At 38.7% G+C, this 17,473-nt stretch overlaps 1 long non-coding RNA gene across 5 annotated transcripts in view; it reads left to right on the plus strand.

The window, feature by feature from the left end:
* LOC110221777 (uncharacterized) overlaps window positions 1-17,473 on the plus strand; it is a 214,606-nt gene that overhangs the window by 168,958 nt on the left and 28,175 nt on the right. Inside the window, exon 7 of one of the 5 annotated variants that reach the window (XR_002328240.2) lies at window positions 2,496-3,427. The exons of the other annotated variants lie outside the window; for them this stretch is intronic. This is a non-coding gene — a long non-coding RNA (uncharacterized LOC110221777). Of the gene's footprint in view, window positions 1-2,495; window positions 3,428-17,473 lie in introns of those variants that run through there. 5 annotated transcript variants of the gene reach the window in all.

Genomic DNA, 17,473 nt, shown 5'->3' on the forward strand with positions numbered 1-17,473 from the left:
CTATAGACCTGTATATCTATATATGTGTATATATTTATATGTATATAGATATTAATTCTATATAGAGATATTGATATACACAAAATATCTGTAGATAAAAGAGTCTTGGGTTTTTCTTGGCAAAGTGGTTTAGCATTTCGTTCTCTAGTTTGTATACTATAGACCTGTATGTCTATATATGTGTATATATTTATATGTATGTATGTGTATATATATATATATATATGTAAATTGTGTATAGAAATACTGATTTATATATATATATATATATATATATATATATATATATATTATCTATAGATACAGAAAAGATAATCTTTGGATTTAGAAAAGAAAAACAAAAATCAGAGCACTCCCACTAAGGTAGCCAGTGATTCAGTTTCTAGCCACCTTGACATCAGCCCCAGGTGAAGAATGCCTGTTTATGTCAGGGCTCAGAGTCCAACCCTTTCAGGATGAACCTGAGCCCCCCAGAGGGGTAGCAAATGGCCCAAGGTCCCACGGGTTAAAAAGCAAAGCTGATATTCAAATTTGCATCTTCCAGGTTCCAAATCCACTGGGTTTTCCTTCATCCTCCTGGATCACAGCAAAAGCTAGAACTATAATTTATCAAATAATGAGAAGATCTGGGTTCAAGTCCTACCTCTGACATATAGTGGCTATTACCCTGGGAAAGCTGCTGAATGTCTGTGGGTCTGACTTAGCTTCTGATATGTGTTGGCCTCTAAGGTTCTTTCAAGCTTCCAATCTGTAATCCTAAGAGAACAGGGACAAACCTTAAGTCTTTAAATGATTAGGTCTGGGTCTTTGATTGCATTGATATAGGGAACTCTTAGGTTAGGAAGCTTTACCAATGTAGATCTGTACCTTACTGTCTTATAACACTGCCTAGAACACTGAGAGACCAGGTAATGTGCTTAGGGTCACACAGCTAGTATGTGTAAGAAGCAGGACTCAAATCCAGGCCTGCATAGTTCCAGGGTTACTGTATTATCTGCCATGCTTCACTGACTCTTGGGGCAGCTAGGTGGTGCCATAGTGCATAGATCACTGGGCCTAGAGTCAGGAGGACTCATCTTCCTGAGTTCAAATCTGGCCTCAGATACTTACTAGCTAGGTGACCCTGATCATGTCACTTAACCTTGTTTGTCTCAGTTTCCTCATCTGTAAAACGAGCTAGAGAAGGAAATGGCAAACAAATCCAGTACCAAGAAAACCCCAAATGGGGTCACAACTGAACAACAGCCCATTGATTCTCAAGGTGTCAAACAACTTGATGTTATGCACTTGATTGGGACAACTGGGGTGGGGGGCGGAGGAGGGAACTCTGTAGTGAGGTATTGTAGTGGAGATAGTGCTGCTCTTCAAGTGAAGGAAGGAAGGAAGGAAGGAAGGAAGGAAGGAAGGAAGGAAGGAAGGAAGGAAGGAAGGAAGGAAGGAAGGAAGGAAGGAAGGAAAGAGAGGAGAAAGAGAGAAAGAGAGAAAGAAAGAAAGAAAGAAAGAAAGAAAGAAAGAAAGAAAGAAGAAAGAAAGAAAGAAAGAAAGAAAGAAGAAAGAAAGAAAGGAAGGAAGGAAGGAAGGAAGGAAGGAAGGAAGGAAGGAAGGAAGGAAGGAAGGAAGGAAGGAAGGAAGGAAGGAAGGAAGGAAGGAAGGAAGGAAGGAAGGAAGGAAGGAAGGAGAGAAGGAAAAAGTACTTACTTTGTGCCTGGCACCATGTTAAACACTGGGGATACAACAATAAGCAAAGGAGTCTCTGCCCTCAAAGACCTTATATTCTAATAAGGGAACACAATACCTAAAGTGGAGTGGTAGCTAAGGAAGTGTTTTTAGACAGAAAATTCAGAGACAGAAAATGGATCAATATGGCATGTCCTTACCACGACTGGTTAATTTGGAGTCAAGATGACCTGAGTTCAAATCCTGTTTTGGACACTTACTAGCTGTGTGACCCTGGGCAAATTATTTAATATCTCTCAGCCTCAGTTTTTGTATGGGTAAAATAGGGACAATAATAGCAGATATTTCATAGAGTTGTTTTGAGAATCAAAGGAAGTAACGTAGGTTTTGATTATTTTAAAGTGCTAGCTAAATGTTGTTGCTCAAGAGTTTCAGTTGTGTTTGACTCTTTGTGATGCCATCTGGTCTTTTCTTGGCCAAGATATTGGAATGGTTTGCGATCTCCTTTTCCAGCTCATTTTACAGATGAGGAAACTGAGGTAAAAAGGGTGAAGTGACTTGCCTGGAGTCACACAGCTAGTGTCTGAAACAGGATTTGAACTCAGGAAGACAGCACTCCAGGCCTGGTACTCCATCCACTTAGCCACCTAACTATCCTTATCTAAATGTTACTTTTCAACATCATTAGTATTAATGCTATTATTAATTAAAGTATTATTAATGAAGTATTAATAAAGAAGCTGTGCTCAGAAAATTTTCTTAACTGGTTTTTATTGTTTTCAATGAATAAATAATAATAACATTTCTCTCACTATCAGCTTCTAATAAGATTGCCTCACAGTCTGGGCTGTGGAAGAATCAATGGATCAATAATTACCTACTATTATGTGCCAGGAACTGTGTCTGGTGCTGAGGATACAACTCCAAAAATGAAATAATGCCCACTTCCGAGAAGCTTCCATTGCCATCCCTACCCTTTCTTTCTTTCTTTCTTTCTCCACACTTGAATTTTTTTATTTGAGGCTATACCCCCCAAAAATCAACAAATAGCCAAAAGAAATTGCTATGGGAGCCGAACGTGAGTCCATAAAGGGGATTTTTGTTGCCACTTGGCCAACCAAAGAGCTTGGATTGGCTCCTCCATGGGAGATTATGTAAAACTATTCAAATCCTGACTGACAGTGTTTTCTAAACCAGCTGTTGGGCTTCATGAACATTTGGGAGGAGAGGAGACTGCAGGGTAAGGTCATTAAATCTTCCCACATCTTTTACGGAAAGAAACAGCTGCGATCTTCTTGCCCAGGAAGAAGTAAACAAAAATTGGCAGCTCCTCAGCCCCATCCAGCAGCAGGCTTTTAAGCTGTTTTTCCTCCCTGGTGTTGCATCTGCTGCTGCCAGGTTCTGGTACCGGTAATTCAGTTGCCCAGATCACTGAGGGGGAGCAAGTTCTTGGAAGAGACCATCAGCCAATTCGGTTTGGCCAAATCCCATCCTGGATGGGACTTAGAACCCAAATGAAACAATGAGTGGGATCTCGGTCAACCAGTTATTTCAAGATGCCATTATCATAGGGAAATCAAATTGTGTCTACTCCTTTTAGCAAGGAAAATGTAATGTTTCTCAAAATCATTCTTAGATTTGATATCAATCCATAAATTGATCAACAAACAGTTATTGAGAGTTTATTAAATTCCAAGCCCTGTTCTTTGTTGGGGATACAGAGGAAAGAAAGAAAAAGAAAGAAAGAAAGAAAGAAAGAAAGAAAGAAAGAAAAAAGAAAGAAAGAAGAAAGAAAGAAAGAAAGAAAAGAAAGAAAGAAAGAAAGAAAGAAAGAAAGAAGAAGAAAGAAGAAAAAAAGAAAGAAAGAAGAAAGAAAGAAAGAGAGAGAGAGAGAGAGAGAGAGAGAGAGAGAGAGAGAGAGAAAGAAAGGAAGGAAGGAAGGAAGGAAGGAAGGAAGGAAGGAAGGAAGAAGAAGAAAGAAAGAAAGAAGAAGAAGAGAAAGAAGAAAGAAAGAAAGAAAAAAGAAGAAGAGAGAAAGAAAGAAAGAAGAAAGAAAGAAAGAAAGAAAGAGGAAGGAAAGGAGGAAGGAAGGAAGGAAGGAGGAAGGAAGGAAGGAAGGAAGGAAGGAAGGAAGGAAGGAAAGAGGAGAAGAGAGAAAGAAAGAAGAAAGAAAGAGAAAGAAAGAAAGAAGAAAGAAAGAAAGAAAGAAAGAAAGAAAAAGAAGGAAGAAGGAAGAGAAGGAAGGAAGGAGGAAGGAAGGAAGAAGGAAGGAAGAAGAGGAAGAAAGAAAGAAGAAAGAAAGAAAGAGAAAGAAAGAAAGAAAGAAAGAAAGAAAAGAAGAGAGAAGAGAGAGAGAAAAGAAGAAAGAAAGAAAGAAAGAAAGAAAGAAAGAAAGAAAGAAAGAAAGAAAGAGAGAAAGAAAGAAAGAGAGAAAGGAAGAAAGAAAGAGAAGAAGGAAAGGAAGGAAAGAAGGAAAGGAAGGAAAGAAGGAAAGGAAAGAGGGAGGGAGGGAGGGAGAAAGGAAGGGAAGAGAAAGACCCAGTCCTTGCCCTTATCTTTCCTTCAATGGGCTTATATTCTAAAGAGGGAGACAACATTTTTTTAAAAGAGATACATATTAGATACACACAGAGTAGATAGAAGATAACTTCAGATAAGAAGAATCAGTTGAAGGAAACATTTGTGAGAATTCATCTCAAGTAAAAGGAGATTCACAGCTTGGAAAAAGTAAAAGGTATTTTTCAAACTGTTCTGGGGTTTCATTTGCAGTACCCATTGACCTTCTTAAATAGAGAACAAAGTATTCATTTATTACTTCCCCTGGCCCCTTTCCCTTCAACCATAGAGGCCATCTGTCCCTCAGAAACTGTCTTTGGTTGTGCAGTTACACTCCAGGTGACAATCACCGTGGAGGAGTGATTGTCCCTGAATGTTTTTTGAAGGGAAAAACTCCTTTGTCTGTGGGTTGCTCTGTGTTCTTCAGATGAAATACTATACCCACTGGATTGCAAAAAATAAAGAAAGCAAAAGCAGAACTGATGTCACCTGAATACCTTAAGCCGAGATGCTTCAGCTTATACAGGATGAATTCTGTCTTATACAAGACAGAACTGTCCCCTAACTGGGGAGGAGAGAGGTATCTCGCTCCTGATCCCTCTTTTTTGTTGTTAAAAAGCAGACTTTTTTTTTTACTAACATAGTTCAATTTATTTATTCTATTAAGAACAAAAATTCTTTGTCCCAATATCTATTATACTTAACAGACTGGTCAGTTGGTGAATGAGAAGTGTGAAAGACAGACCGGTAGAGACAGAAAGAGAGACAGTGACACAGAAATAGAGAGAGACAAAGAGGAGGGAGAGAGAGACAGAGACAGAGACAGACAGAGAGAGACAGAGGAGGGAAAGAGAGAGCTGGAGACAGAGAAACAGAGACAGAAACAAGGAGAAAAGAGACAATAAAGGAGGTATTTGACTTTAGGATTCTTTGGTCCTGTCCCTCACCACTCTCAGCTATGCTTCTGTCCTTTATGCACTTGCCCCTATTCTAAGTATGGATTTAATATATTTAAAAGTGTCAGAGGAGAGGTTGTGATCAACGGTGCACTCCTTTGAATTGTTCATCATCCCAACAGAATCTGCTGATGTTTAAAAGCTTACAGAGGTGACTGTGGAGGTTCAAGGAAGAAAGTACATATATTTTATACCTGAAATATTTCCTTTGCCTTTTTGGGGGTGGAGAAGGAGAGAATTCTAGCTATTTTTATACTTTTTTTTAAATAAAGAAAACCATGAGTAATTGTGCATTCTCCTTCTGGACACCTTTCCCACTCCCAACCATCCCTCTCCTCTCTCTTTCATTATCCCTCTGGTGCTGAGCCTATGTATGGACCAGTAAAGAACTGTGACTCACCCTCTTCAAGTGTCTGACTCCTTAATTCATTTGATATCTTAAGTGAAATGAGTTTGGCAGTTTAAGGTCAGTTCTCTGTGGTCTATGGTAATGTTATCAGGAAAGTTGTTTGTCTCTGGTGGGAATGAACACAGAAACCGCCGTTCATCCTCCCCTCCACAGCCCCCCACCACTTTCCAGCATCCTTTCAGGCTGTGACAGCTTGAGAGGAAAAAACATAAAGCCTTCTCCAACTGAAGGGCTCCTGCAAAACTGCTCATTGGTGGTATTGTTTGTGACATCGAAGTAGGGACAAAGGTAAAAACACTTTGAACACTACTGCCTATTATTCTCTCTCTCTCTCTCTCTCTCTCTCTCTCTCTCTCTCTCTCTCTCTCTCTCTCTCTCTCTCTGTCTCTCTCTCCTCCATCTCTCTCTATCTCTCTGTCTCTGTCTCTGTCTGTCTGTCTGTCTGTCTCTCTCTCTCTCTCTCTCTCTCTCTCTCTCTCCTCTCTCTCTTTCCCTCCCTCCCTCCATCTCTCCCCCAAATTCTCTCTGTTTCTGTCTCTTTGTCTCTGTCTCTCCATTACTTGTCTACTCCTCATTACTGTCTTATCCATTACTACAATTACCATTAAAATATGGGTAACTATCAATTATCAATATATCAATCAATCTATATGTAGAAAGAGTCAAAGAGAGACAGAGAGTTTATACATATATAGTCAGACAGAGACAGAGTTTATATATATATATATATATATATATATATATATTTCTATACTTTAAACTCTATACTTCTCATTATATAGAGAAAGACACAGAGAGAGAGACAGAGAGAGGAGAGAGGGAGAGAGAGAGAGAAAGAGAGGAGAGAGAGGGAGGGAGGGAGAGAGGGAAAGAAAGAGAGGGAAGGGAGACAGACAGAGACAGAGTTTAGAGAACAGAGAGGGAGACAGAGACAGACACACACACACACACCCGGAGTTTAGAGAACAGAACATCATAATTTGGGACCATCTTGGACACAGTTCTAGGTAGCCTGGTGTCATGGAAAGAGTACTGGACTAGATAATAGGCACTTTGGTTACTTATTAGCTATGTGACCCTGGGTAAGTCACAACCTCTCTGGGCCTCAGCTCCACAGTGGTAATATGAGGGATCTGGATTTGTTGGCCTTTAAGTTTCATTCCAATTCTATGAGCCTCTAATCCTTTCTTTACCCTCAGAGGGGCATTAAATTAATCAACATTTGTTTCAAACCTAAGTCAAATCCCTCAAATGAAAGGAGCAAGGTCAGTTGACTAGTTCTGGGATCTTTTCAATGGGCTGCCATTAACAAGTTCAAAGTGAGTTCAGTTTCATCATCTGCTCAGGAAGCTGAGAGCTCCTTGGGATTCCATTTCATGCCATGATACCACAGCAGTAATAAGAGCTCACTGTCATATTGTCCATGGGTATCTATCTATCCACTGGTCGGCCAGCTGTCTGGCTCTGCTAATCTGCTGTCTCGTGCCAGACACTGGAAAGCTCAAAGGAGGCCTTCAGGGACCAGAGTCGGCCTCAGGAGAATGGCCTGGGAATGAACTGCTGTAGTCATTCTCCTAATGGTAGGAGGCCCAGCTGCCAGTTACTCCGGACAGAATCGCAGAATCTCAGCTTGGCAAGAGTCCCTTTAAGTCAATAACCATTCATTAGGCAATTGTGATAAGCACCATAAGTCAGCTAGTTCAATTTATACATGAACAGCCACGTAAGGGAAAGAGGAGAGGATCTGCAGTCAGAGGGCCTGAGTTCCAATCCTGCCATTGCCTTCTGTTATCTGCGTGACTTTAAGCAAGGCCCTTCACTGCTCTCCATCTCACTTTCCTCAAGTCTACAATGAGCTGACTGGGCTAGAAAGGCTTCAAGTTTCTTGTTTTGTTGTTGAGACCTTTTTAGTCATGTCTTCCTCTTCGTGACCCCATCTGGGGTTTTCTTGGCAAAGATACGGGAGCAGTTTGCCATTTCCTTCTCCAGCTCATTTTACAGATGAGGAAACTGAGGCCAACAGGGTTAAGTGACTTGCCCAGGGTCACACAGCTAGTAAGTGTCTGAGGCCAGATGTGAACTCAGGAAGATGAGTCTTCCTGACTCTAGACTTGGTATTCTATCCACTATGGTGCCACCTAGCTACACCTTGACCCTTCTACAACCTTCCCAGTAAATGGTCATCCAGTATCAATTTAATTTAAAGGCCTCTAGTAGTGGCAAACGCTTTTCTGCCTTTAGACAGCACTAATTTCTTTATTTGGACTCTATCTTCTCTGTTTCTTCTACCCAATATTCTTAGCTTTTCTCTATCCTTTGCCCTGCAATCCGAGTCCCTCACCCAACACATTTACATAAACCCAATCTCCTCTCAGTGCCCCAGGAAACTCTAAGAAAACCAATTCTCCATCTGCATTGGTAGAGAGAGTTTCTTTGCTGGGAAGTGCCCAACACTATCAAAATCAGAGTAGTTGGAGGAGGCAGGAGAGGTAAGAACTCTCTGTCTTGTGGAAGACAGAAATGAACTTACCCACTGACCATTCACTGCATGGCATTATTAATAATGATAGCCACCATTTGTATGTGGTTTTAAGGTTTGTGAAGAGCTATTTCATTTGATCCTCACCACAACCCTGTGAACTAAGAACTGTTATAATCTCCATTTTACATTTGAGGAAACTGAGGCTAAGAAAGATTAAGTGACTTGCCTACAGTCACAAGCCACTCACCCACTCTGTGCCTCAGTTTCCTCATCTGTAAAATGAGGAGGTTGGATCCTTCCAAGCTCTAAATCTAAGATACTAGAATCCCACAATCTACTCCTCAAATCACAGAGTCATACATTTAAAGCTGGAAGAGATTTCAAAAGCTATCTAATCCAAACCATTCATTTTACAGATGAGGAAACTGAGACTCAGAGAATTTAAGTGACTCAATAAGGTCAGAGAGTTATTAAATGGCATAAATGAAGGCACCACCATCCTCCCAGTCACCTAGGCTTGCAACCTCAGCGTCATCCTCATCCTCTCCTCATTTTCAATCACGCCACATTTCCAGCCCATTGCCAGATCTCCTAGTTTCTGCCTTCACAGCAGCCCTTATATGTCTCCTCTTCTCTACTCACATAGGTACAATTCCAGGTCATCCCCCATCATCACCCCTCACTTGGACTATTTCAATAGCCTCCTAACCAGTGTCTCCACCTCAAGTCTCTCCCAATTTCAATCTATTCCCCACTCAAGTGGAGGATCTTTTTAATTTTAATTAATTAATTAATTAATTGGAATTTAATTTCAAGATGATTTTAAGTTCATTGTTAAATTTTGTTTTTGTAAAAAATAAAATTTTATAAGTTTTATATTACATATACATATATTTAATAAATGTTATATAAATAAAAACTATATAAATTATAAAAAATAATTTATATAAATTATATTTAATACATTTTATATTACTATCTCTCTCAATCGTGGTATCCCCTCCCATAGAACAATTTTTTTAAAAATGAAAAGTGGCTATAGTCCAGCAAAATCAATCCTTGCATTGGTCATTTGCATGTCTCATTTTGGATTTTAAATCCATCACTTCCGGGCTTAATGTATATCATTGCATTAATCAAAATTGGAAAGCCTCTTAAAGATATTTTCCCCTTTCATGTTGCCATCATTGTCTAAATTGTTCTCATAGCTCTGTTCACTCTACACTCCATCGCATCAGGTCTTTCTAACTTTCTCTGAAATTGTCCACTTCATCATTTTTTTATGGCATGATGATATTCTATTATTATTTCCAGTCATCCTGAACTATATCTTCCCACTGGACCCAGGTGGCTCTGGAGGAGAAAGTGAGGCTGGTGACTTGGCACAGCCCTGCCTCACTTAAATCCAATTCACTTGCAAGTCATGGCATCATCTTCCTGATGTCATGATGCTCTTTGAGAATGAAGGACAAACAACAACAATTCCATTTTGTTTCATATGCCATCATTTCTTTAGCCATTCTACAATGGGTGAGCATCCCAGGAGTTCCCAATTTTTGGCTGCTACAGAAAGAGTTGCTATGAAAATTTTTCATCATGAGTCATTTTTATTTTTTTTTATATCTTTTGGGGGTATTATTGGCCTAGTAGTGGTTGAGTTCAAAGATATAGACACATAGTAACTTTGGGGACATAATTCCAAATTCCTTTCCCAAATTCTCAGCCATACAAACACAATATAATTCCATGCATGTTTTCCCATAGGCCCTCCAATATTTTCTATTTTCTTCTTTTTTAAATCTTTGCCAATATGATAGATAGGAGGTAAAATTTCAGCATTGTTTTAATTTCTATAATTATTAATTGATTTGGAACATTTTCTTCATATGGTTATTGATAGCTTAGATTAATTCCTTTGAAAACTTACTATTTGTATCCTTTGACTGTTTATTTGGGAATGGCTTTTAGTCCACAGTGATTTTTCTCCAGTGTTCTTATGCCTATCCCTACTTTCCCCCATCCCCAATGCCCAAGAAACCACAATGACTTCCTATTATCTCTAGGATCAATATATAAAATTTGTTTGGTATCGCAAGTTCTTCATATCCTGTCCCCTTCTACCCTTACCAGCCTTCTTATACTTTACTCTTTCTTCTAGCAATACCAGCCTACTTAGAGTTCCTCAGACAGAACACTCCCTCTCTCATCTCTTTGCCTTTGCACTATCCATTCCCTAAATCTGGAATGATCTTTCCCATCAGCCCCACTTGCTGGCTTTGCCAGCTTCACTCATCACTCAGCTCTAATTCCACTTTCTGAAAGAGACATTTCCCAATCCCTTCAGCTTCCTTGTGCCTTCCTCTACTGGGTGTGCACTCCTGTGTGTGTCTGTGTGTGTATGTGTGTGTGCGCATGTGTGTGTGTGTGTGTGTGTATACACACATCCATCCGTCCATACTTATCATGTATATGTATACACGCATCTCGTATCTGCCTAGTTATTTATATATGTTATCTCCCCAATTAGAATGCAATTTTGCCTTTTTCTTTCATTCCAGCACTTAACACAGTGCCTGGCCCAGAGCTTAATAAAAATGCTTCTTGACTTGACTTGAACTCAGGTCTTCTGACTCCAAAGCCTGTGTTCTTTCTATATGACCATCCTGCATCAATTTGAACCCACATGGATACAATAAAAGATCTGGAAAGGAAATATTGGAATATTGGAATAAAAAGAAATGATAGCTTTGATATTGAGGGAATTTAACATCTTCTGGTATTTTAGCATTGCACCCATTTATCATGCACCCATGAGATCAGAAGTCATGTGGATCATGGGTTTAGACCCGAAAGGGACTTTAAAGGCCATCCAGTTCACACTCTAGATGAGGAAGGTGAAGCTTATTAGGACATCAGTAGACTAGATCAAGGTAAGAACCATAATCTGATACCTGGGACAAGCTGCACAAAATTAGCTTTTAAACCAAGTTGTTGTTTTTTTCCAAGTGGTGAGGTAGCATAGCAGATACAGATCACATAAAGATAAAAGATATACTACTGTATGTCTATACATATATATATATATATACATATATATACATATATATATAGAGAGAGAGATTGTGCATATATACACATCTCTCTCTATATATGTATTATATCTATACGTGTAGACACAATATATTTCTAAACATCTCCGTACAGTTTTAAACTATTCAAGATTAAAAATGCACTAATACTTCTGTAACACATGTATGTGTATATAGCTTGTTTATATTTGAGCACTGAGCTCAAATATTGCCTTAGGCATTTGCTATCTGTGTGACCCTGGGTGAGTCATTTAACCTATGTCTGCCTCAGTTTCCTCATTTGTAAAATGAGGAAACTATAAGCTTTATGAATAACACCTACCTCCCAGTGTTATCGTGATGATAAAATGTCATAGTATTTATACAGATCTTTGTAAACTTCAGAGTTACAGAAACATTATTAATTTATCATCAACTTTAAAGAGCTATAGAAATATTATTTTTCATTTATTAGTTATCATCATCATCATTTAGGGGAGAGACTCCAAGACACCACACCCCATGAGGAGAGAGATCCTGGGATAACATCCTACAGGGGGAGACAAACAACCTAGGACACTATGATGTCAGTATTAAGGAGAGTAGTATAGGAGAGCACAGAAGGGGAAGGAAGGGGCTAAGCATTTATTATATACCAGGCATGCCAGGCGCTCTACTAAGAACTTTATAAATATCTCATTTGATCCTTGGAATTAGGCAAGGGGACATGAGGAGTAGGAAAGCGATAGACAAGAGCCAACCTCTGCTGTGGCCACTGGAACAGGAAGCATCTCCATGTAGCCACAATCTATTTTAACAAGTTTTTCTTTTTCAACACTGATCAGCGTGCATTGCTTTATCGCCTACTACATGCCAGACATGATGCCAGGCTCCATGGATTCAAAAACTAAAACGAAAGAGATCCTACCCTCAATGAGCTTGTATTCCATAGGGGAGGCAACACCCATATAATCTGTACCTATATAAATACATACAAGATAAATAAAAGCGAATTCATTGTTACCACACTACTGAAGATATTTAAGAGCTATCAGTACCTTCTTATGTCAGTGCTGTAGGAAAACAGAAAATTGGGAAAAAATTTTATAGACAGCTTATCCGATAAAGGTCTCATATCTAAAATATAATAAGAACTTTGTCAAATCTATAAGAATACAAGTCATTCCCCAATTAGTAAATGGTCAAAGGGTATGAACAGGCAGTTTACCAATGAAGAAATCAATTTATAGTCATATAAAAATGCTCTAAATCATTATTGGAGAAATGCAGATTAAAACAGCCTTGAGATGCTCTTTTGCACCAAGAGATCTCTTTTTATTGTGCTATGTTATGGAAATGATTGTTTTATTCCATAAATTAAAAATAATTTTTAAAAAATTAAAATATAAATGTTAGTGCCCTGGGGCAAAGCCCTAGTTACTTTGCTCTAGCTATTTATAGCTTTCTGCACAAGGCATTAAGTGGATTCTAACCTGAATCATGGGACTTCAAATTCCCTTCAGTGGAGCACTGAATATGAATACTGGACTATATATTTGTTTTGATTTTAAAAATAGGCATTATATAAAATATCATTTAATGTAAAGAAAAAAGCTGTCTTTAAAAGGAATGACTGGTTTACATAATGATAGTACTGTTTCTCTGAGCAGATGGAAATGTCTTCAAATGTCGAAATCATTCACATACCACAAGGTCTTCCCCAAGCCCCAGCAATATTCCAGGAAATATCAAAATGTTGATATTGTAATTCTTTCTTCTGCTCTGACTCCCAGGTGGATTCAAGTTCAACCTTACAGTGAACAAGGAGTCACTTAAGGCTCAGGTGTATATTTCCTTAGCCCCCTTCAAAGGGTACAGAATTGCTTACATTCTTCTTAAAGACATTAAGCTGAATATTCATTGGATCTTGCCTCTCCCCAGAGACCATTATACCTCTGCTTCAAAGCTACAGAGCAAACAAAAGCCAGAGTATGAATGAGTGTCTGGATCCTGGTAGTGGGCTCATGTTGAAAGGTGAAGTTATTAACAGTTGACCACCGAGTTATTTTAGCAGTCCCCTAATAGACTCAAGAAACTCAGAATAACTTTCTCATTATGTGCATTCATGTGGGTATGGATATCACCAAGGCAACTAGGTGATTTAATGGAATGAGGTTAGGACTTAGAATCAGGAAGACCTGAATACATGACCTGCCTCAGACACTTGCTAATTGTGGGAGCCTGCACAAATCACTTGAGCCTCAGTTTCTGCAACTATAAAAATAAGCGAGTGGGTCTCAAAGGTCCCTTCAAGCTCAAAATCTGCAGTTATATGTATATAATATATACACCTACACACATGCATATGTATCTGTGTGTGCACACATATTCAATTCACTGTACATATATACTATATGCATATAAATCTATATGTACATACATATTTATATGTGCATGAATGTGTTTGTCTATACAGATATAGATAGATTGTACATATATACATATATATGTATTACATCTATACATGTAGACATAATACATTTCTAAACATCTTAGTATAGTTTTAAACCATTCAAGATTAAAAATGTGCTAATACTTTTGTAACACACGTATATGTGTATAGCTTGTTTATAATATGTATGTCTAAGTTCAACTGCCTTTGAATCCAGACCATGAAAGACAGTTTGTTTTCTCTGGAGAAGCAGGAAATCAGGCTCAAATAGGACTAATTCCAAACACAGTGACCAATTTCATCCCAACCCAGCACTGACCCTGTCTCATGAATACAGAATGAGGTAGGCAGCAGTGAGAGGTCCTTGTGTTCTTGGACTGAGGTTGGCTGGCCTGCTGACTCAGAACCACACTGGGTGCTGTCCTACTGTGAACACATAATGGATCCTTTGAGAGCTCTGCTAGGTGCAGTATAAAAGGTCATGCTGCCTCTTAATTAGTGAGCTCGATTGTTTATAAAGCAGAAGTCACAGAATGCCAAGAATTGCAAGAGACATCAGAGGCTATCAGGCCTAAAGAGTTCCTGGAGAAGAACGAAGTTTACATAAAACATATCCAGGACAGTGTCCCAAGCCTTTGCTTGCAGCCTTAGGGTACTCAAGTGTTGCAGGGTGGAGAGTGCTAGGCTTAGAGTCCATATCCTGCTTCAAGTACTTTTTAGCTGTCATCTTGAGCAAATTACTTCACCTCTCATTCTGTTGTCTCATCTCCAAAACTAAAATGAAAGGGGTTGGATGTAATAACCTATAATGTCCCTTCCAACTCTAAATCTGTGATACTATAACTGCTACTGTAGGGAGAATTTTTGGACAGCTCTAATTATTAGAGGATTGATTCCTGCCTCCTTCCCCCATATCTCATGACTAAATCTTCTTCCGCATCTTCTACTCATTACTCGTAATTCTTCCCTCTGGAGCAAATCAAAACAAGATTAATATTCCTCCCACATATGAACCTTTCAAACACTTTAAGACAGCTAAAATCCCAACATCATATCGATAAAGATGGAAAAAAGATCAGAAATTCTTAACTTGGATGTCCATAGACTCTCCCAAAGAATCTATAGATAGATTTTAGTGGGTCTGTGAACTTGGGTAGGAAAAAGCACATCTTTGGTTTCCTTTTGTCATTTTATGCATTTAAAAACATTGTTCTGGGAAGGAGTCCAAAGGCTTCACCAGACTGCCCAAGGGATCCATGACACAAAAGAGGTTAAGAATACCTGCTCTAGAGCACGGCTCTCTGGGCAGTATCTTGGGAACCAAGGGTTACACTTAGAATAGAGTTCTCTGAGGTTTCCAAGATGTAATCCTATCTAAACTTCTTTTCTTCCACCAAGGGCCTAGACTTGAAACACAGAAAAAACCTACAGAAACATGGTTTGAGATTCTGAGGTGCATATCTCCAGATAGGGGTGTATGCCAACCAACAATTAGTCAATGAACACTTATTAAGAGCCTACTATATTCCAGGCAGTGCTTAGTGCTGGGGATACAAAGGCAAAAATTAAACCATCTCTGATCTCAAGGAAAAGAACACTAGAGTGAATCAGGTGAGTGTTAAGAATGCTGATTCCTCCAAGTTTTGGTATATGATTGTGATGGAATATTATTGGGTTATGAAAAATGACAAGCAGGATGATTTCAGAAAAACCTAGAAAGACTTACATGAACTGAGAAAAGTGAAATGAGCAGAATCAGGAGAACATTGTACACAGTAACAGCAATGAACAACCATGAATGACTTAACTATTCTCAGCAACACAATGATCCAAGACAATCCCAAAGGACTCATGATGAAAAATGCTATCTGTCTCCAGAGAAAGAATTAATGTCATCTGAATAGACTGAAACACACTTTTTCTTCTTTCTTTCTCTCTTTCTTCATTCCTTCTTTCCTTCTCTCTTCCTTTCCTTCTTTATTTTTTGAGTTTTCTTGCACTAAATGACTAATATGGAAATGTTTTACATGATTGCACATATATAACCTATATCAAATTGCTTTACCATCTCTGGGAAGGGAGAGGGAGGGAAGGAATAGAATTTGGAACTCAAAATTTTTTTAAAAAATTAAAAATTGTTTTTTTACACATAACTGGGGAAAAATAAAAAGTATTTTTATAAGAATACCGGTGCTTCAATCAATCAATATTAAAAATGCTGTTGCCAAAAAGCTTTTATTAGTCCAAAAAGGGGTTTGACCAGTCACAAGGAAGGGAGACAACCCATACTCAGGAAGGTTACAATTTAATCTTCCTCTAGACATTTTCTGATTCATCATAGTCCCTCCTAAAATGTGGTCTCCTTATCTGGTTCTATTCTCCTCAGTTCTCCTTGTTGTTAATGTGGTACTTTGCATCTAGACCTGACTTCTATTAAGTCCTTCTTAAAGGGAAGTCACAGCAGTAGGGTTCAGGAGTTTAAAGGGTTGTCCCATAATAGAGAGACCTGGCTCGTGCTCACTTGTGATCCTTGTCCAGTGCTCAGAGGACAAGACTAAGAGCAACTGGTAAAAGTTATGGAGAATCATGTTCAGGGTCAACATCATCATCATCATCATGATGATAGTAAAATTTATATAGTACCTACTGTATGCTAGGCAGTATGCTAAGTGCTTTACAATTATCTCATTTGATCCTGGGAGGTGGGTGGTATTATTATCCTCATTAAAATATTGATAACAATAATTTCTAGCATTTATATAGCACCTACTATGTGCCAGGCACTATGCTAAGTGATTTACAATTATCTCATTTGATCCTCACAACAATCCTGGAAGGTGTGGGTACTATCATTATCTCTATTAAAATAATGATAATGATAATAGCTAACATTTATAATGATGATGATGATGATGATATAATAATAATGATATTTATATAGCACCTACTATGTGCTAGGCACTGTGTTAAGATATTTACAATTATTATCTAATTTGATCCTCACAACAACCTTGAGAGGGGGGTGCTGTGATTATACCCATTAAAATAATGATACTAACATTATATAGTACCTACTATGTGCCAGGCACTATGCTAAGTGATTTATAATTATTGTCTCATTTGATCCTCACAACAGCCCTGAGAGGTAGGTGCTCTTATTATCCCCATTTCACAGATGAGGAAACTGAGTCAAACAGGACTTGCCCCAAAGTCACATAATCAGTAAGTGTCTGAGACTAGATTTGAACTCAGGTCTTGATGACTCCAGGCCCACAACACTATTCACTGTATTGCCTCAAAGTTTCCCAAAATTAGAGCTATGAAAAAGCAGAATAATAGCTTACAGTAGGTTCTCCTTTCCTGGAGGTCTCCCAGCAAAGTTGAGATGACCTCTTGTTGAGGTTGTTACAGAAGGCATTCTGAGACAGGTATGAGTTAGACCAGATACTTGGATTTGGATTTTTCTTTCTCCTCTCTTATACTCTCTTTCACACACTCTAAAATAGAGCCATTCTATCCTACCTGCTATTGATTGTCCAAAACACTCCATCTCCCCATTGCTTGCATTTACAATGACTGTCCCCCATTCCTGGAATCCTTTTCCTCTTTGCCTCTTAGAATCCTTACCAACCTACGCTCAAATGCCTACTTCTGCAGATCTTTCCTGATCTCTGTCCCACTCCCTGCTGCTAAAGCCTTCCCGTTTCAGATTACTATATTTCCTTTACATGTATCGTGTGTGCTCTTATTTGTATGTAGATTTCTCCATTAGAATTTAAGCTATTTGAGGGTAGGAACTACTTTGGCCTTTCTTTGTATCTCCAGTACTAAGCCCAGTGGGCAAACACTTAATAAATGCTTGTTGCTAGTTGC

Source organism: Phascolarctos cinereus, unplaced genomic scaffold (assembly GCF_003287225.1).
Source record: "Phascolarctos cinereus isolate Bilbo 61053 unplaced genomic scaffold, phaCin_HiC Scaffold_1;HRSCAF=81, whole genome shotgun sequence".
Lineage (NCBI taxonomy): Eukaryota > Metazoa > Chordata > Mammalia > Diprotodontia > Phascolarctidae > Phascolarctos > Phascolarctos cinereus.